Source organism: Budorcas taxicolor, chromosome 21 (genome assembly GCF_023091745.1).
Source record: "Budorcas taxicolor isolate Tak-1 chromosome 21, Takin1.1, whole genome shotgun sequence".
In the NCBI taxonomy this organism is placed as follows: domain Eukaryota; kingdom Metazoa; phylum Chordata; class Mammalia; order Artiodactyla; family Bovidae; genus Budorcas; species Budorcas taxicolor.
The window spans coordinates 15,906,857-15,928,401 of NC_068930.1; positions in this window are offsets into that span (position 1 = coordinate 15,906,857).

A 21,545-nucleotide genomic window follows, 5' to 3' on the forward strand; every position below is an offset into this window, starting at 1 on the left:
TTTAGGATGAACTGGGAGATTGGGACTAACACATATACATTATTGATACTATGTATAAAATAGATGACGGTGAGGACCCACTGTGCAGCACAGAGAACTCTACTCAGTGCTCTGTGGTGACTTGAATGGGAAGGAAATCCAAAACTGGGGGACATATCGATATGTGTAGCAGACTCATTTTGCTGTGCTGTAGAAACTAACACAACATTGTTAAGCAACTATATTCCAATAAAAAAATAATTTTTAAATACACATGTAAGAATTAAAGATTAAAAAAATAAAGTAAAAAAAATAAAATAAAATGATTTTGTCATTTTATTTTTACATTTTTGTTTATTGCACTAATTTCCATGCTGTGCTTATTTGCTCAGTTGTGTCCCACTCTTTGCAACCCCATGGACTCATGTACAGATATCTGTACTTTGTTGCATGGAATTGGGCTTCCATGGTGGCTCAGATGGTAAAGAATCTGCCTGCGAAGTAGGAGACCTGGGTTCAATCCCTGGATTGGGCATCTTCCCAATCTTCTAGATCCCCTGGAGGAGGGCATGGCAACCCACTCCAGTATTCTTGCCTGAGAATCCCATGGACAAAGGAGCCTGGTGGGCTACAGTCCATGGGGTCATAAAGAGTTGGACACGACATAAGTGACTTAGCATGCAGGCACGCAATCCATCCCAAATACCATTGACTTCATGCTCAGGAGGTGGGAATAAGAGGATTTCTACTAAGCATCAAGAAGTTGAGGAGCAGTTTCCATTTCCAAAGCTTCCTGTAAAGACGAAAGAATACAAGACTTAACTCATGACTATATTTGGAAACTTCTAGCTTTCTTAAAGCTAACATTATTATATTCTGCAAGTGAATTTCTTCAATCAAATGCCACATTAGTTATCAGTGCAAAGCTAAATAATCGGATCTCAGCAAAAAAGCTAGATGGCCCCATATTGAACACTCGTTACAGAAGATATACAAGAAATGCGGATATTAGCCTGGTATTTCCAGATAAATTGAAAGTGTGATACCAGATCTTTGTGAAGCAAGAAGGCATTATTTATCTATTCCCTCCAACATCCTAGGAAGCTTAATGAATATAGATGATTCACCTGGAGTCTGAAATGGCAAACAGCAATCTCCCTCCAACAAGATGAATGAACACTTGGCATACCCGGACTACTTCATTCGTCAAAGAGGCAATCAGCGTTCACTGAAGACATCCAGAGGTTTCATCATCTCCCCATGTTTTCTAGGGTGAATCTGACTCTTCCTTGATGTTTCAGTTCTTTCAATTCAAGAATCCCCTAGCACATTCTCTGATTTCAGGCTTATTACTTGGATTCCTTGACAAATTAGTAAGGTTGGAGAGGGGAGAAATTATTATGATATTTGTCAGAGGACATATCTCGGAACTGTCTGTTGCCCAACTCTTATCAAAAACTTTGCCAAGATAATTGATACACTTGATGGTCTGAAAATCAATAAATGATACATTTCTCAATATACTCCATGCTTCTCTGTAGATAAAGTCAGACAATCAGAAAGCAGATTTGTTTGTAGAAACCTGCCCAGGATTTCAAATACTCCTTTTACTAAGTCACACACTTGTATCCAGAAAAGGCTACAGAATCAAGGTTATTAAAAAGAGGATCAATTTTATAATAAAGCCATTGCCTTATACACTGCATGATGCCTGGCTCCTATACTACATAGAGCCACAGATGTAGCTTTCAGAACAAATGCCAGGAATACTTTTACTTTTCCAGAGAAACTGATATGTGTTCTTTGGGTGGTCCAGGGAACCAATACAACTGAAGATACTTTTCTTTTTCTCTAACCACAAGAAAGCGCAAAGCCAAATTTTCAGTTCAACTTTAACAATATAAGAGTCTGTGGGAGTTGCCTGCACTGTGATCTTGCTTACATATCGGTCTTCTGATTTGTCTTCTTGCTTTTTTAAATTTTTTGACAATTTTCTTAGATTTTTAAATTTTTTAGTGTCTGTCTAAAGGAAGGAGGGAAGAGAGATATGGAAAGAAGTGGGGAGGGTGGAAGGGAGAAGGAAGGAAAGAAGAGTAAAACAGCTAACAAAATAAATCGGTTCAAATGGGATTAGAGTGCTCCAGGAATCAAGAATGATCGATGTATCCTTTTCCCCTGCTGAATGTCACTGGCAAACAAACAGATCTGACAAGTTTTACTAGCGTCACATCCTTCTTAAAGAAATAGAAATGATTCTTTAACACAAGCTACATGGGTTGTTTCAGCCAAATATCAATAGCAGACTTTTCAGATGCAGAAGAGAAAACTGAAAGCTAGACAACCAGGAGAGGAGATTTTGGCCAAAGGCACAGGAGAGTCAATCAGTTCTAACCAGAAATAACTGTAAAGCTATCCATTCTGCATACTTGAGAGATGAGTCACTGAATTGAATAAGTCTTTCACTTTCTTCCAGTTTCTTAAAATGTATTTTTATTGAGGTAACATTGGTTTATAACATCCTATAAATCTCATGTGTACAATATTATATGCAGCTCAGGAGAGTGAGACAGAAGAAGACAACTCCTCATGTAGGGTGCAGCTCCATGAGGCTACCTACGTCACCACTCAGATAAGAGCTGAAATAGCCCAAGTGCCTCAGACTCCATCATGCTGTGTCTTGTCCTTCTGGGGCAATTCTCTGACATGTCCTCATGAATTTAAATGACAGCTACAGAATCCCAGTTGTTGTTGCAGCCGCTCAGTCATGTCTGACTCTGCAACTCCATGAATGTCAGCACGCCAGGCTTCCCTGTCCTTCACTCTCCCAGAGTTGCTCAAATTCATGTTCATTGAGTCAGGGATGCCATCCAACTATTTCATCCTCTGTCACCCCCTTCTCCCTTTACCCATGATCTTTCCCAAGAGCAGGGTCTTTTCCCAGTAGAGTATAATAAGACATAGATTTAGAAATATATTGGTGTAAATGAAACATTAGTAGACTCCTGAGAGACATAAAGAGAATAAACTGTATTTTCTTTGGCTTTTTTTTTTTTTTTTTTGCAGAGCCAGTATTGACATGGGCATGAAAATCCCCATAGAATTGGAATAAAATCCCTTTGCATGTAGGATTTCATGGGAACACTTCCACAGTTGTTAGGGTTCCATTCAGATTATGAACTAGCTAATGAATTAAATTTTTTTAAAAAAAGAGAAGACCCACAGTCCCTGGGTACAGCTGATTGCTACCCTTTTGCAAAGGTGGCCACAGCTGCCCGATGCAAAAGCCAAGAAGAGAGTCAGACCAAAAACAGCGTTATTCCCAGAGGTCTGCAGGTGTTTGTTCCTTCAGCTGGTGTGTTATCTCCCTCAGACAGGAACATAAATAAATGTTGCCTCAGACAGCATCAAATATAAAAGCTGTGTATTTGAAATTAATTGTTTTCTGGCATGATTCCGTAAAAAAATAATGACATGCTTTCAGCTGAAGCACTTCCATGTAAAGCCAATTAAGCAAGAGAAACAACAACTGGACTGGGGTCAATAAAGGATGTTGGCTATTGTTCTGCGATGAGACAGGCTGTGCTGGTCACCATCTGTGGAAGCAAGTTAGGATGCTGTTTTCAACAAAGGTTGTCAAGGCCTGCTGGAAGTAAGATAACAAGTGGAAGGAAATTAGACCTCTGGATTAAAAAAAATACACCTTCCCTTTCTTCTCGTTATGTCCTCTTTGTTCATCAGTTATCTCTATTCTTTCCAAATCCAATTCTTGCGGAAAACTTGACCATTTGATGAATCGATATACCTTGGTGTGAAGGTACCTCTGGGTGTATCCTGCCCTGGGATATCTACCACTGAGCCATACTTGATTTTAACATCTTAATTGAAATATAATTTGCAAAGCATAAAATCCATCATTTTATTTTTAAAATCTTTTGGCTATACCGTATAGTTTTGTTCCCCAACCAGGGATTGAATCTGGGTTCCAGCTGTGAAAGCACCAAGTCTTAATCATTTGACCACCAGGGAATTCCCTAAAATTCCTCATTTTATTGTTTTATTTATTGAACAATAGTTGATTTACAATGTTGAGTTAGTTTCTGATGTTCATCAAAATGAGGCAGATGTGCATTTACATATATCCACTCTTTTTAAGGCTTCCTTCCCATTTAGATCACACCAGATCATTGACTAGAGTCCCCTGTGCTATACAGTAGGTCCTTATTAGTATGTACGTACCAGTCCCAGGGCTTCCCAGGTGTTGCACCTGGAAAGAATCTGCCCACCAATGCAGGAGACGTAGGAGACGAAGTTTCACTCCCTGGGTTGGGCACATCCCCTAGAGGAGGAAATGGCAACTCACTCCAGTATTCTTGCCTGGGAAATCCCATGGACAGCGGAGCCTGGCGGGCGACAGTCCATAGAGTCGCAAGCAGTCAGACACGACTGAGCACGCCCCTGTCATGTCATGTCATGTCATGTATGAATCTCAGTCTTCCAACTTATCCCTCCTCCCCTCCCTTACCTTTTATATCCTTAACTCTAGTCTTGTTTTGTAGATAAGTTCATGTGTACATCTTTTGTAGAGTCCACATCTAAGTTGTATCACATATTTTTCACTTTTGGTCTGACTTGCTTCAATCAGTATGACAATCTCTAGGTCCATCCATGTTGCAAAATTCATTTTAAATGTACAATTCTATATATATTTCTAAATATATATTTCTAAATATATTTCTGCTCTAGTTTTAGAATGGTTCCATCACCCGCAAACTATCCTTCATGCCCAACTGTAGTTGATCAACCCCTGTTCCCACCTCCAGCACCAGGTAACCACTAAAGTATTTTGTGCATCTATATATTTCATAAAATTTGGACATTTCATATAAATGGAATCATGCTCGGGAGGAAGGCAACTAACTTGTATACAGTATGGCAGGTGAAGAAAAATCAAACTTATGAAAGAATTCTCCTCTCTTTTCTCCTAGAATTGCCACTAATTCTATTTTTCATTTTTAAATATTTACCCATTAAAATTTTATCTAAATTTTCCACTTTTTTTTTCTTTTGGTTGTGATTTGACAGCTTCAATAATTCCATTTTTCACACAGCTTGTATTTTTTTTTCCTGCTGGTTTGAGATGCTGCTGGAGTTGGACAGTAGATTCTATGAGTCTTTTGTTTTCTGGTTTGCATTCTATTATATTTTATTTTTTAGTCCATCTATCACTTCATGTGCCATCAGGCAGTGTTCAGTCGCTCAGTCGTGTCTGATTCTTTGTGAGTCCATGGACCTGCCAGGTTCCTCTATCCATGAGGATTCTCCTGGCAAGAATACTAACGCAGGTTGCCGTTTCCTACTCCAGGGTGTCTTCCCGACCCAGGGATCAAGCCCTCGTCCCTTGGGTCTCCTGCACTGGCCGGCGGATTCTTTACCACTGAACCACTCGGGAAGCCCTCGTGTGCCATGGCCGCATCTTTAAAGCGGTTTTCACATCTGGCAAGGCTCATCTCCACTGCTGACTCTTCAAAAAAAAAAAGACGACATTTTTGTTTGCCTACTTTTCCCTACAAACTTTAAGTTTATCTTTCATGGGAAAGAAATTTGTCATTCCAACTAAAAATGCAGTAAGTATTAAAAGATTGATATGTGTATCTATATGATAGTAGGGTCTTTCAAAAGACAAATGATAAACTGGGCAATAATATTTGTAACTCATTATAGATAATGGATTAATTTCCCTAAAGTATAAAAAGTTTCTAGAAATAAAAAGACCAACAGCTCAAGAGAAATAGGGAAACCATATGAACAATTCACAGAAGAGGATGTCTAATAATCCACTGTTCAATAGCCTCACACTCAGTCTTGCTCTGTTTTTTCTTTCTTATCTGAAAATAGACATAACAGTGAGAATAACAAGCAAACTTGACTCACTTTGGGGGAACACTTCTTTTCCTGAAATTGAAACTGAGCTTGGAAGAATGATAATACAAAAGGGAAGGAAAAAAGGGCAATTTCTGTACTGGAGGGGCTCTTGGCAGTTATTGCAGCCCACAAAGACCACTAAAGAAACCCAAGAATCATATAAAGTATTGTAGTGTCTCAAAATAAGGAATTAAGGAAAAGGAGTTATATACTGATTTGGGGACAGTTATTAATCAAGACCTGGGCAATGACTGATCAAACTATATAAATAGGTAAATTGCTGAAACAGTTCAATGGTCTTCTCTTTGGGACACATGGGTCCAGGCAGAGTTACCAGTTAAGCAGTATTTTTATGGTCTAATCTCAGAACGTGTTCATCTGGGGAAGCCGGGATTTGAACAAGTTGAGTTTTGATAGTTTTGTTGCATTTCATCTCATATTTTACAAGTTGTAGAACAGGATTACAAGTGGTGATTTTCCTGTTTTCATTTCTCATGGTTGATATGGCATTTCAATATCCACCATAACTAATCCATTAGATGCGTACTATAATATTCATTTTATAGATGGGAAAATCGATGCACTATGACTTGAAGTATTTTGTCTAAATTCCCACAGTTATTAAGTGGCAGACTGAGTTTCAAAATCATGTCTGTCTAGTTCTCAAGCCTGGGCTTTGAACATCCACTCCATATGTCTCTGAAGAAGGGATTCTTTACTTGGTGTACGTGAACTATCAGGAGGATTCACAACCCCTGCATATCGTTTGCTAAATATGTATTTTGGAAGCAGAGGGATGAGAATGCATACACTGATTCTCAGTGGGTAGGTAAACCAACAAAAGAAGCTAAAAGTCTTTGCCCTACAAAAATTCTCTCCCTAAACCTAGGACAACTTAATCCCGCCCTAGAATGGGGAGAGGACATCTCTTTATTTTAAAAGCAAAATGGCCATGGTGACCATTTTCAGAGCCATTACAAGGATTGGGTTTCTCATTTGTAGTTCCTCTGGAGTTAAAGGCTAAAAGGAAGCAGACAGGCAATGATTTTGGACTTGGAACCCATAAAAGAGGGAATCCGTGGTTCTATTTAGCCAATGCAATTGTCTTGGGAAAGTCATGCAGTGCATCTGAAAGTCATCCAGTGTCCTTGGCTCTCTATATCAAGTCCATTTATCCCAGACAGATCCAAGTGGAAAGTGATTTCAAAAGGAAATCCAAAAAAGCGGGGGATATATGTATATGTATGGGCTTCCTGGGTGGCGCTGGTGGTAAAGAATCTGCCTGCCAATGTAGGATATATAAGAGATGCGGGTTCAATCCCTGGATTGAGAAGACCCCTGGAAGAGGCCATGGCAACCCACTCCAGTATTTTTGCCTGGAGAAGCCCTTGAACAGAGGAGGCTGGTGGGCTACAGTCCATAGCATCACAAAGAGTTGGACACAACTGAAGTGACTCAGCACACACATGCACATGTATGTATATAGTTGATTCACCTTGCTATACAGGAGAAACTAACACAAACTGTAAAACAACTATATTCCAGTTAAAAAAAAGAGGATAACTCTATTCTCTATGTGGTTCATGTAAAGTTGGAATAAGAATTAGAACTGCAACTTCTTCCCAACAAGGTCTCGATTCAGAAGCTTACCTTTATAAATTGAAAAGATATATATATATATTATTCATACCATAATAGGTAAGTTTGTTTTTCCAAGAACAAGAAAACATGCTTTAACTCATCTGCTCATATGACTGGTTTTTCAAGTACAAATAGTGAAGGAGTTTGGAAATTAGCAAAAGAAAAGATTATAGCTCATGGAGAAAAAAGTGTGTTCCTCTCTTACAGCTTGTTGCAAGCTATATTCTCCAAAACAGAGTGAATCCAGTGTCCTGAGGAGGAAGGTTATTGTAAGCTAACAGTAACAGGAAAAATCTCCCTATAGACACAAGGATTTAGCAACAGATTCTGAAAAGGCAAGGAGACAAAACAACCAGGCAGCTCACAAGACACAGCCAAAGTGAACTGTCTCCAGTTCACAGAGTCCAACAACTCCCTCTGCTTTGAACGCTTCACATTAGGCTGTTTTGTTTTGTTTTGTTTTGTTTTGTTGTATGCTTATCACTATTGCAGCCAACCTGCAGCTGTTATGCACATTTCAGAATAAACGTTAATATATAATAATGTATTGTTTGTCACAGAAGACAAGGGGGTAATTGAACTCTTTCCATCCATCTGGATTTGGTGAGCAGCTGGTTAAAATCAGGATTTTGACATATTTTGCTTTCTAAATATCTCACCACCCTAACCCACCAGCCCAGCCATAGCTGTTTCCCCAGAATGCATGTTGGCGTCTATCATCTAACCTCCTTTGTTATTATTCTTCAGCCATCTGGCTGGAGGTTTGTCCTTACTCTCGGAAGTTTTGTGAAACAAGTGTCTGAGAATTCATGAGAAGAGACTCTATGCAACAAAAGGGCAGAGATTCTTCACTAATCAGACTCTGAAATTAACCATAACCAGACTGCATGCATGCCTGGAGTCAAATTATTCATATTATGAGAGAAACACAACAGCAATTTCATGGCTGAAAAAGATTGTCTAGATCAGGCCTGTGGCAAACCATTAAAACTTATAGCAAACAAACAAAACGGCAAATACAAATGTACGTTATATCCCTCTGGATATCCAGCTGGTAAAGGATAACATCAAGATTATACGCCCCTGAGAAACACTGAATAGGACCTTCTTTAGACACTGTCTCTGAGAATCAAAAGGTGAACCAGTAACTTCAGAAAAGTGCTGTTGTGAATCAAATGAGAACCTCCTATATTTGTCAGAGGAAAATTCAATCAGACATCTATGTTGCCCCAAAATTTTGTCATGTACAATTATTTATTTCATTGTAATGTCACACTCAGCTACTTAATGAACATTTCTACTAGCCAAAAAGGAGAAAAAAATAGTGAATCTGAGTACAAGAAGTAATGGTCAGGTTGGTTCTTTACCATCAAAATTATTACACTGTTAATCCATATTCATGGTTATTATGGACTTCCAATATTGTCTTGTTTGTTTTTGTATATGGTCCACAAAGTTACAGAAATCTATAAATAATTATGAACCATAGACTCAGAGACCACAATCAACACAAGTAAAACCAGATTTTGTATTTCTAAGGAGAATTAGTAAACTTATCATTCTAATACTAGCTTATCAACTTCCACCAAGTCTGAAACAAAGTAAAAATGAAATCTCAGTGCATCACCCAAGACTTAGGGTCAAACCCAAAATAGACCAGGTCAAAGAAGGCCTGAAGCTCAGCTTCAATTAGTTTATAATGGTCTAGTATTCTGACTGCCCAAAAGAAAGATATTAAATCCTCTATATAGAAAGATAACATCATCCAAGGCCTCTAAAATAGTTCATAAGCATTGGCCAACATTCAGTCAAAAATTACTAAGCATGAACATGAACAAATGACCAAAACTAGACAACAGAAATAAACTCACAAGTGATGTAGCTATTGTAATATCAGACAAGCATATTTTTTAAAAATTTAATGAACAAAATAGAGAAATAGATGCACCTCTTACCAGAAAACTGGAATCTATTAAAAAGAGTCAAAAGAAACTTCAGAATTGAGAAAATAATTTACTGAAATTAAGAGCTCAGAAGAAGGATGTAGCAGCAGAATAGAGAAATAATGAATTGGAAGATTTGTCAGTAGATAAATTGCACTGGGACACAGAGAGAGAAAAGATGGAAAATTCATAAAAGAATATTTTAAAATATATGGGATACAGTGAAAAGTTCTAATGTGCATGGAAGTAAAGAATCAGAAGGATGAAAGATAATGAAATAGTATTTGGATAGATAACAGCTAAGAGATTTCTAAAACAGACATGAGATATCAAGCCATAGGTTCATGAAATTGTAAAAAGCAAAGCAAGATGAATTCAAAGACAATCAAAGCTAAGAATCTATAGTAAAACCTCTTAAAACAGAGAAAAAAATAAAATTTCAAAAGCAGCCCAATTATGCATTCCTATCAAAAAACCTACAGATATCATCAAACTCAAAGAGCAAACTTTAGAAATATCTTTAATTCTGAAGAGCAAGAGTAGGATATCCTCCATTTTTTCAAGTGTTCAATAGTTTCAGATCATTTCTAGGGGCCTATTAAGGCCTTTAAGTTTGGAATATTTTGTCTTTTCCCATTTGGTACAAGATCCAGGAAATGAAAATATCTGAGTCTAAACTCAGAATCCATCATGAATACAGGTACAAACAGATATTTTTACTAGTTAATACAGTAAAATAAAACTTTACAAAGACTGGTATTTACTCTCCTTATTTAGAGGTTATTGATTATTTATATATCTAATGGCAAAATAATAGAACTAATTCTAGTGAATAAAATTAATATATAAAACTTGATAACCTTATTAAACACCACTAATCAAATAGCAAGAAATTTGCTATGAACTTGACAAACTGACCCTGAAATTGACATGAAACAGCAAAGGCTAAATATAACTAAGACAATTTTATAGGAGAGAAACAAAGTATTGGAATCAGATAAACTGATATTAATTCATACCACAAAGTATAATGGTTAAATATAAGGTATGGATACATTAAATTGGGAAAAAATAGATATTATTAAAGTGAATTCATATATATATTAAAATTTGACATATGACTCAATGTAAGACATGGTCTTCCTGATAGAATGATAGTTTACATAGTCTAAAAAAAAAAAAAACTCATGATGGAAAAATAACCAAAAATGTGGAGACGTACAAGTATATGTATATATTATTGCTATTGTTCAATCAGTAAGTCATATCTGACTCCTTAGACCCCTTGGACTGTAGCCCACCAGGTTCCTCTGTCCATGGAGTTTCCCAGATAAGGATACTGGAATTGGTTGCCATTTCCTTCTTCAGGAGATCTTCCCAACCCAGGGACTGAATCCGTTTCCTTCATTGGCAGGCAGATTTTTTTACTGCAGAACCACAAGGGAAGCCGTATATATATATGCCTAGTTGATGCTTTTGAACTGTGGTGTTGGAGAAGACTCTTGAGAGACCCTTGGACTGCAAGGAGATCCAACCAGTCCATCCTAAAGGAGATCAGTCCTGGATGTTCATTGGAAGGACTGATGTTGAGGCTAAAATTCCAATACTTTGGCCACCTGATGTGAAGAGCTGACTCATTTGAAAAGACTCTGATGCTGGGAAAGACTGAGGGCAGGAGAAGAGGATGACAGAAGATGAGATGATTGGATGGCATCACCAACTCAACGGACATGGGTTTGGGTGGACTCTGGGAGTTGGTGAAGGACAGGGTGGCCTGGCGTGCTGTGGTTCATGGGGTCCCAAAGAGTCGGATGTGACTGAGCGACTGAACTGAACTGAAGTGGCAGGCAGATTCTTTACCATCTAAGCCACCAGGAAAGTCCAATTAGTGAAAGCAGGAATCTAAAAATGCAAGGGATTTCTGAATTTAGTTTTTATCCTGGATTCATTCATCTTGATGAACCATAGTTTTTACTTCCATATTTTTATGCAATATGGAGAACAGGGAAAGAAACCCAGGTTTATCTAAAAATTAACAATCAACTAAGAAATGTCTGCCTAAAACTAGAACCCCAAAGGCCTGTTTTCTCAGTGTTTAGGTGAAGGAGAGAAAAAAGTCACAAAACAAAAAGGCAGAGCAAGAAATTTGCCAAACTCTGTTGGGCAGAGAGGGGATAAGAGTTCCCCTGTAAGCTGGGCTTTATGAGAATTTGAGAGCAGAGTCACATCATATGTGTCCAGAACACCTCCAGCCAAGAATAGATATTAAAACTGTCTTGGCAGTTATTGTTTCACATATCTGCAAGAAAGAAAACACACTTCTTTAAAAAAAAATAAGAATGCCTGCTGAAAAATAAATAAGAGTATGTAAAGAACAAAAATAATAGCATAAAGAATGACTTAAGGTATTATAATTATCATACATAGAAGATAAAATTCATATACTAAATGTCTTTCAAGAAATAAAGAATTGAAAATATTTTTAGAAAATACAAATTAACATGAGACTATAAAATATGACCCAGATGGTTTCTTACAAGTTTAAACAAATCCTCTAAGAAAGAAAACATTAACTTAGCCTCAAATATAGAAAACCAAAATCAATGGATCTGCACAGAGAACTGATACATCCATCAGCATACTAGAAAAATATAATGAAAACCACTATAAGGGACTGCCCTTGTGACCCAGAGGTTAAAACTCTGCTCTTTCACTATAGGAGGTGTGGATTCAATCCCTGGTTAACAAATTAAGATCCTGGATGCTGTCCAGAGAGGACAAATAAATAAATAAATAATCTTAAAAAGAAAAACGCACAATGACATAACCTAATACTTGTCATGATGGCTATTATAAGGAAAAAAACACACAATAATTATTGATGAGGATGTGTAAAAATTGGAACATTTGTATACTGTTGTTGAGAATGAAAAATGGTGCAGCCACTAGAGAAAACCTCAAAAGTTGAAAATAAAGCTACCATATGATTCAGCAATCCTACTTCTGAGTATCTATCCGAAAGAAATCAGCACTCCCATGATCATTGCAGCATTCCACAATACATGCAGAAGGAAATGGTAACCCACTCCAGAATTCTCACCTGGGAAATCCCACGGACAGAGGAGCCCATCACGGGAGTCAGACGCAACTTAGCTACTTAAACCACCACCACACCTAGCGACTTAAACCACCACCACACCACAGTATATAGCCAAGGTGCGGACACAGCCCAACTATCCATGGACAGATGAATGGATTACACACACACACATCCACACAGTGCGATACTATTAATCTTTACAAAAGAAGGAAATTATGTAATATGTATAAACATGGACAAACTTTGAGGATGCTTTGTTAAGTGAAATAAGCCACTCACAGAAGCACAAATACTGCATGATTCCATTGATATGAGGTTTCTAAAACGGTGAAGCTCATACAGATTGGAATGGGGTTTGTCCAGGCCTGGGAGTGAGGAGGGAGGAGAATGGGGAGATACTTCTCAATGGGCACAAAGTTTGAGTTAAGCAAAAAGAATAAGCTCTAAAGACCAGATTACAAAATTGTAACTTTAGTCAATAATGCTGTATTGTACACTTAAAAATTTGTTAAAAGTGTATATTTCAAGTTAAGAATCTTCATTACGCTACCACAAATAAAATAGCTAGCTAATGAAAAGCTGCTATATAGCACAGGGCGCTCAGTTTGGTGCTCTGTGCTGACCTAGAGGGGTGGGGTGGGGGAAGGGTGGGAGGGAGGTGATATATGTATACACACAGTTGATTCGCTCTGTTGTATCGCAGAAACTAACACGACATTGTAAAGCAATTATGCTCCAATTAAAAATAAATAAAAGTGTATAAACAGTAAACTATTTGACTATTACAAAAGTATTCTCATTACAATAAAATAAAATTTTAAAAAGAAGAAATAGCATACATACATAAATAATCACTTGATTTATCAGACCGCAAAAATCCGTGAAAATGAAAGCTACGCAACTGATAGAAATATATAGCATAAGGCACCCAACCGTTAAAGAATAAAAATTCTATTAAAATATAAATTGATGGTTAATAAGAAATGACCATGTTTCAAACTATAACTCTCAAAAGATTTTCCTAAGATGCCATACAGACAAAATTCTCTAACTACCATTCCAGTAAGTTAAAATCAACAAAAAGACGATAACTAGACAAATACATCCATAAAAAATAAAGAATACAATTTCAAATAACTCACAGGTTAAGGAAGAAATGATAATGCAATGGGGAATATTTGGTTAAATAATAACAGAAATACTACATTTCAAAACATAATATCTAACTCAGGCAGTATAAAATAAGGAATTTATAGTCATTACTTCTTGAACAAGAATGAACAGCAGATTGGAAATTAAAGAACTAAGCATTCAACTTAATAAATTCATAACTAACAAAAGCATTGCAAAGAACTCATGTTTCATGTCTTTTGCCCAGTTGTCAGAAAAATGCATGTTTTAAGCATATAACTTGATGAATTTTCACAAACTGAATGCACACCCAGCGTTATCTAGATCTGCTGCCGCTGCTGCTGAGTCGCTTCAGTCGTGTCCGACTCTGTGCGACCCCATAGAGGGCAGCCCACCAGGCTCCCCTTCCCTGGGATTCTCCAGGCAAGAGGACTGGAGTGGGCTGCCATTTCCTTCTCCAATGCATGAAAATGAAAAGTGAAAGTGAAGTCGCCCAGTCGTGTCCGACTCTTCGCGACCCCAAGGACTGCAGCCCACCAGGCTCCTCTGTCCATGGGATTTTCCAGGCGAGAGGACTGGAGTGGGCTGCCATCGCCGTCTCCGTATCTAGATCTAGAAGTAGAGTATTACCAGCATCCCATAATTCATTTTAATTAAAAAAATTTATAGATCAGGGAAACATTTTGTTTGTGATTTGGTGCCATTCAAATATTTTATGTAACCAGATTTATCAATGATTACTTTATTGCTTTTGAATTTTGAAATCTGTTTAAAAAGGCTCTCCTCACATCTCAATTATAATAGTTTTGTATGCAGTTCTCAGGTTCACTTGGGGTTTGGGGTCAAATTTTATCTTTTTCCTTAGCTTCCAGGTTGCCCCAATGCCATTTATTGAAAAGTCAATGCTCTCCAGGGACCTGAGGTGCCGCATTTACCAAATGCCAAGTTTTCATATGCACTTGGACTATTTCTGGACTTTCTATGGCATCTTATTCGTCTATCCATTTTGATGTCAAACCCACACAACAGAATTAAAGACGCTTTTTACTAAGTGATAATATTTTATGAGGCTAACATCTCCCCATCATTAGGCCGCTCTCTTAGTTTTTTTTCTGGCTTTTTTTCCTTAATTATTCTCCCCTGTGAACTTTGTTATCATCTTTACCAACAACAATAGTGAAAAAGACATCTTGGCATTTTTATTAATTTTATATTAAATTTGTGTATTAACATAGGGAGAATTGTCATCTGTATGACATCTTTCTGTTTGTTCAAGTCAAATGTTACTACAAAATATTACCTGATGCCAATATTTTTCTTTTTCCTTCATAAGAAGTAGTTTTTATTTTGGTGTTCAGTCACTTGAGTTGTGTCCAACTCTTTGTGACCCATGGACTGTGGCCCACCAGGCTCCTTGGTGCATGGGATTCTTTAGGCAAGAATACTGGAGTGGGTTGCATGGCCTCCTCCAGGGGACCTTCCCTACCCAGGGATCAAACCCACGTATCTTATGTCTCCTTTATTGGCAGATGGGCTCTTTACCACTAGTGCCATCTGGGAGGCCATAGAAATGATTTTATTGTGTCTCAAAACAGTAACATTTTTTATTAGGCTATGTCCTAGAATTGATCATTCTTGGCCAATTTCCCATATATGATAAATCCTTTCAGTATGTTGATCCACAGCTTTTCTTTTATTTTTTAACAAGAAGATTTAATGGCAAACAAATCTGAAATAAAATTCAGCTACAAGAATTCATGTGAATTTACAAATGTCTGTAATCTCATCTACTTTCCTTTTGCTTTTCATTTTTCTATTTTAATGGAGATAGAACTTACCTGCTATGAAATGTACAGACCAGAAGTGTGTAGCTTGAAAAGCACATATACCACAGTAACCCACAGACATATTAAGAAATAGGATATTTCTTTCAGCCCAGAAAGTTTCCTTGTGCTTGTCTCAAACTCCCATAAGCAATTTCTGCTCTGATTTCTATGACAACCGACTACTATTGGTATTTCTAGTATTTATAAATGGAATCATACAGTATATATTCTTTTGTATCTTTCTTCTCTCATTCAGCGTTATAGTTTCAGGTTCATCCATGTTGTTGTATCACTAACTTGTTAAAGTGCTAAGCAGTTGAATATGTGACAATTATTTATCCATTATACTGTTGGAAATGATTTGATTTTTTTCCCATGTAAGAATATTATGAATAAAACTTCTATAATTACTCTAGCACATAGTCTTTGGAAATTACATATGTTTTAGTTCCCTTAGATAAGTACCTAGTGATGGAATTATTTGCTCATAAGTTTTAACTTTGTGGGAAACTATATTTCCCATAAAATTATATTAATATGAGATCAATAATAGTAATATGAGATCAAGTAATAGTACAAGTTTTTATGCTCTCCAGCACTATGTGAAAGTTATCTCTAAAACCTCATCAACAGTTCATATTTGAGTCATTAGTCATTCTAGTGGTTCTATAAGAGTATGTTATTGTGGTTTAATTTGCATCTCCGTGATTACTATAGACGTTAAGCACTTTTTCACAAGCTTTTCAGTCTTTCATCATGTCCTCCTTTCAAGCCTTTTGTCCATTTTAAATTAGATTATTATAATAGGCAGGACATGGAAGCAACCTAGATGTCCATCAATAGATGAATGGATAAGAAAGCTGTGGTACATATACACAGTGGAGTATTACTCAGCCATTAAAAAGAATACATTTGAATCAATTCTAATGAGGTGGGTGAAACTGGAGCCTATTATACAGAGTGAAGTAAGCCAGAAAGAAAAACACCAATACAGTATACTAACGCATATATGTGGAATTTAGAAAGATGGTAATGATAACCCTGTATGCGAGACAGCAAAAGAGACACAGAACTCTTGAACACAGACTTTTGAACTCTGCAGGAGAGGGCAAGGGTGGGATGATTTGGGAGAATGGCATTGAAACGTGTATAATATCATATAAGAAATGAATCGCCAGTCCAGGTTTGATGCAGGATACAGAATGCTTGGGGCTGGTGCACTGGGATGACCCAGAGGGATGGTATGGTGAGGGAGGTGGGAGGGGTGTTCAGGATGGGGAACACGTGTATACCCGTGGCAGATTCATGTTAATGTATGGCAAAACCAATGCAATATTGTAAAGTAATTAGCCTCCAATTAAAATAAATAAATTTAAATTTAAAAAATTTAAAAACTGAGAAATACTGAAAAAATAAATAAATTAGGTTATTTATATTTATTATTGACTTGTAAGTTTATTTGCAAATAAGATACAAACCCTTTGTCAATTATACGCTATGAATAAGCTCTTCTAAACTGTGGCTGGCCAGTTCACTTTTTTGGGATGTCTTTTGATAAGCAAAAGGTTTTAATGTTGACAAAGTCCAATTTGTCGATAAAAATGATTATTGTTGGTGCTTTTGGTTTTGGACTTCCCTGGTGGCTCAGACGGTAAAGCGTCTGCCTACAACGAGGGAGACCCGGGTTCAATCTCTGGGTTGGAAAGATCTCCTGGAGAAGGAAATGGCAACCTACTCCAGTACTATTGCCTGGAAAATCCCATGGATAGAAGAGCCTGGTGGGCTACAGTCCACGGGGTCACAAAGAGTTGGACATGACTGAGCGACTTCACTTTCACTTTCTTTGGTTTCTCAGATTTTGCTCGCTTGGAGGTGGTAAAGATATGGTACTATGTTTTCTCCCAGAAACTTTGTAGCACTCAATTTTAATCTTTCAGTCTATGATCTATCCCAAATTAATATTTATCTATGCTATAAGAAGGGCTTCACAAGTGGTTCAGTGGTAAAGAATCCATCTGCCAAGCAAGGGACACAAGTTCGATCTCTGGGTGGGGAAGATGCCCTGGAGGAGGGCTTGGCAACCCACTCCAGTATTCGTGCCTGGAGAATCCCAGGGACAGAGGAGCCTGGTGGGCTACAGTCCACAGGGTCGCAAAGAGTCAGACACGAGGGAGAGGGTATGTAGTTTGATAGTTGAGAAGTCACAACTACTGTATTCTATTGTTATAGTTCCCTCTCAGTTAACCACCATACAGACAGGGTCCCCATGTAATAACTGTATTATATCTATAAGAACTGCAAGGAAGACTCTTCTTAAACAAGCATATATAGAAAAACCCAAAATCAAGGGGCTAACCAAGCAAAAACACTAGAGAAATTTGAATGTATGGTACCTAAACCAAGGACCAACATGAAACTCAACCCAACTCCTAGTTACATTAATATTAATATAAATTAGATTATAGTAGATTAATACAAACTCTTATGCCAAAGGCTTATATACCTCTTTTTTACTACCTGATATAAGAATTAAAAAAAAAAAAAAAGACATGCCAGAGAAAGAAAAGAGACAATCTGAAGAGACAAAGCAAGCATCAGAACAAGATACATATATAACAGATACTGGAATTATCAGATAATTTAAAATAGCTATTATTAACAACTTAAGGGCACCAATGGAAAAAGTTATCTAAGCAGAGAAATTGAAACTTGTAAAAAAGTTAAATGAAATGCTATAAACGGTTGTCATTATCAATTGCCCATGGACGCATCATGGGCAAAAATATGTATGAAACTGAATCATTCCAGCACGAGAAGATAGGTTATAGACATATCCCAAGAGGAAAAAAAGGAGACAATTAGTTACTGCTGGCTGCTAGATAAGGAGCCATCAATACCACCCTCCCTGAAATCTGGTCAATTGCTTATAATTAGATAGAAAATAATTTTTTTATTTACATTTTCCCTTACTCTGAGCATGATCAGTTCTGTAATTGACGAAATGACAATCTTGATTTAAATGTAATTACATAAAGAAAAGTCTTCCCAGGTGGAGCTAGTGGTGAAGAACCCGCCTGCCAGTGCAGGTAGACATAAGAGACGCAGGTTCGATCCCTGGATCAAGAGATTCCATGGAGAAAGGAAATGGCAACTCACTCCAGTATTCTTGCCTGGAGAACCCCCTGGACAGAGGAGCCTGCTGGGCAACAGTCCATAGGGTTCCAAAGGGTTGGACATAACTGAAGCAACTTACCACACATTCACGTGCTATAAATAAAAATGCCAGTTAGAGGGATTCTTCTATTTCTGAAAAATTATACAAATATAGTATGGCTTCATTTTCAGCTTCTATTGCCATTTTTGACATTTGAAGATATAAATGTTAAATAAAGCATGATGTATCATGATTCTCTCAGGTCTCCTTAATAACTGGGATCACAGTAATAACGAGGGCTGGTGGACTCTGAAATGAGGCTCACCAGAGCAGGAAAAGGGATCACCGATTTGATTCCTCTGGAAACATTAGGCAGTGTATCTTTGGTACGAATTAGAAGTGTCTTTACTGTTTGGGCTCTGACTGGAGCTATTCTCAGAGTGACATAACTCATATTAGAGCCCTTGTTTTAACAACTAGCAGGCAATGTTAATGTGAAAGGCAGTTAACCTCTGTGCATCTATAGTAATTAAACTGCAAAATCAGAATAATAATTCAGACTTCACAAAGTTGTCATGAATGTTAAGTGAGTATTTACACCAAAATGCTTGGTTGGATAACCATCAATCAGCTTATAAAATTAAAGCAACACTATTATTTTGCATAGGTTAATTTTATTACTTGGCATAAAGAGAATAGTATGCAAAGAAGCCCAATGCCCTACCTTCATTTCAAATTCCAGTTCAGAGGCACATTTTATTGTTGATCGCAGAGATGGCTACACATATCTTATTAGAACTTTCTGGAAGTGAGTTCACTGAATTTCATTTGAGTTTCAAATCTAGGTGGGTGATATTGAGGAGGTCATGTAAATCATTTAATTTATTCAAATGAAAAGGTGAGAACTGGGCCAGGGAGTCCTTCCCAGGATTGATTCTTACAGTCACATGATCCCATAAAGCACCTTGACTGTAACATGTCATCTCTCCATTTGCTTTATTTCAGTTCTGACTTTAGATCACCCCATGCCAGCTGTTTCTATAAGCTCGAGGAAGGAAAGGAGAGGATCATGGGAAGAACAAGCCTGTCAGAGGGGGGAAATCCCACTGCTTCCAAGAGCTTTATTCCTTGTTGCTACCCTCAATCAACTAAACTGGTCTCTCCATTGTCCTTACCGTGAGAGAGTAAAGAATTCTAGTAACAATGTAAAAAGACAGTAGTGATTTGGCAGGATTGTTCAGAAAGGGGCATCTGATGAAAAGCAGGGAAGATATATGTCAAGGTATATTAATAGGAATAAAATGTAGACAGATGTGCAGGGCAAAGAAACAGACATAGCTGCAGAAGTACGAGATGATTTGCAGAATTGCAACTCCTGGCAAAGTTGGGGTGCCTGCAACACAGTGGTACTTTGATCAGGAGGCCTTAAGGTTTCTCTGTGCCTCAGACATCATTACCTTCACCTTCTGACAAAATAATACAAAAGAGAGACCTGCATGAGAATAAGAGAACCGGCCCTGAATAGCAGAGCCTCTTGTTATATGGCCGATCCTACATCAGAGGAGTCTGAAAATCATGTCAAAGGATGAGGTCACAAAGAAAAAAAAAGTTATGTTTTTTATATAATTTTATTTTCAATAATATAAAATTCTTAACTTGAGCTTACACGTGGCCAGGGCTTCCCAGGTGGCGCGAGTAGTAAAGAATTCTTCTGCCAATGCAGGAGACTCAGCAGACGCTGGTTCGATCCCTGGGTATGGAAAATCCCCTGGAGAAAGAAATGGCAATCCACTCCAGTATTCTTGTCTGGGAAATCCCCTGGACAGAGGAGCCTGGCGGGCTACCGTCCATGGCGTTGCAAACAGTCAGGCAAAACTGAGCGCCTTCACACGTGCACACGTGGCCGAGAGGAGACCTGCTCTTTCCCGCTCTAGTTTCACGGCCACAGGTGTGCAGCGAATCGCCTCGCTGCAATCCCGCTGATCCTGTCTGCTGTGACCACCAGCCTCCGCGCGGAGGAACCCTGGGCGGAGAATGTGAGGAGGCTCAGCGTCATGGTGGGCCTGTGTACTGTCCGGAAGGACCGAAGTGGTCGTGACATAGATTTCTTCCTAGCATCGCCGTCAGCCCGGGGAAAGGAAATGCTGACCATGCCGAAATATAACTTTATTTTTCTAAAACTAAGCTCAGTTAGCCCTAGATCCCAAGTTTTGCAAAGGACCAAACCCTAACCAAACTAAAAGTCTCCTTACTTGACAATTCATGTTAACTCAGCCCCTTTCCAATTTAAAACAATCTCTTTTCATCCTTAACAATTAGTTCTAATGACTAAGTCAAATTCAAGGTTGTAACTTGATTGGTTACAGATTTTCTCAGTTCCCTCTTCTTAAGTTGGACTCTTGGGATGGAAAATATATTGTTATTATATATTACATATATTATATATTATTATATATATTATAGTATATATATATTATTCTTGGGGAACTCAATCATTGCACGTGTATAATTACCCTGCCTTAGCTTTTACTGCTGCTGCTGCTAAGTTGCTTCAGTTGTGTCCGACTCTGTGTGACCCCATAGATGGCAGCCTGGGATTCTCCAGGCAAGAACACTGGAGTGGGTTGCCATTTCCTTCTCCAATGCATGAAAGTGAAAAGTGAAAGTGAAGTTGCTCAGTCGTGTCCGACTCCTAGTGACCCCATGGACTGCAGCCCACCAGGCCCCTCCGTCCATGGGATTTTCCAGGCAAGAGTACTGGAGTGGGGTGCCATTGCCTTCTCCGTTGGCTTTTACTAGTGATGGCCATTCCCTTAACCTGGTTCCCAGCTTAAAGCCTTTACATGCAT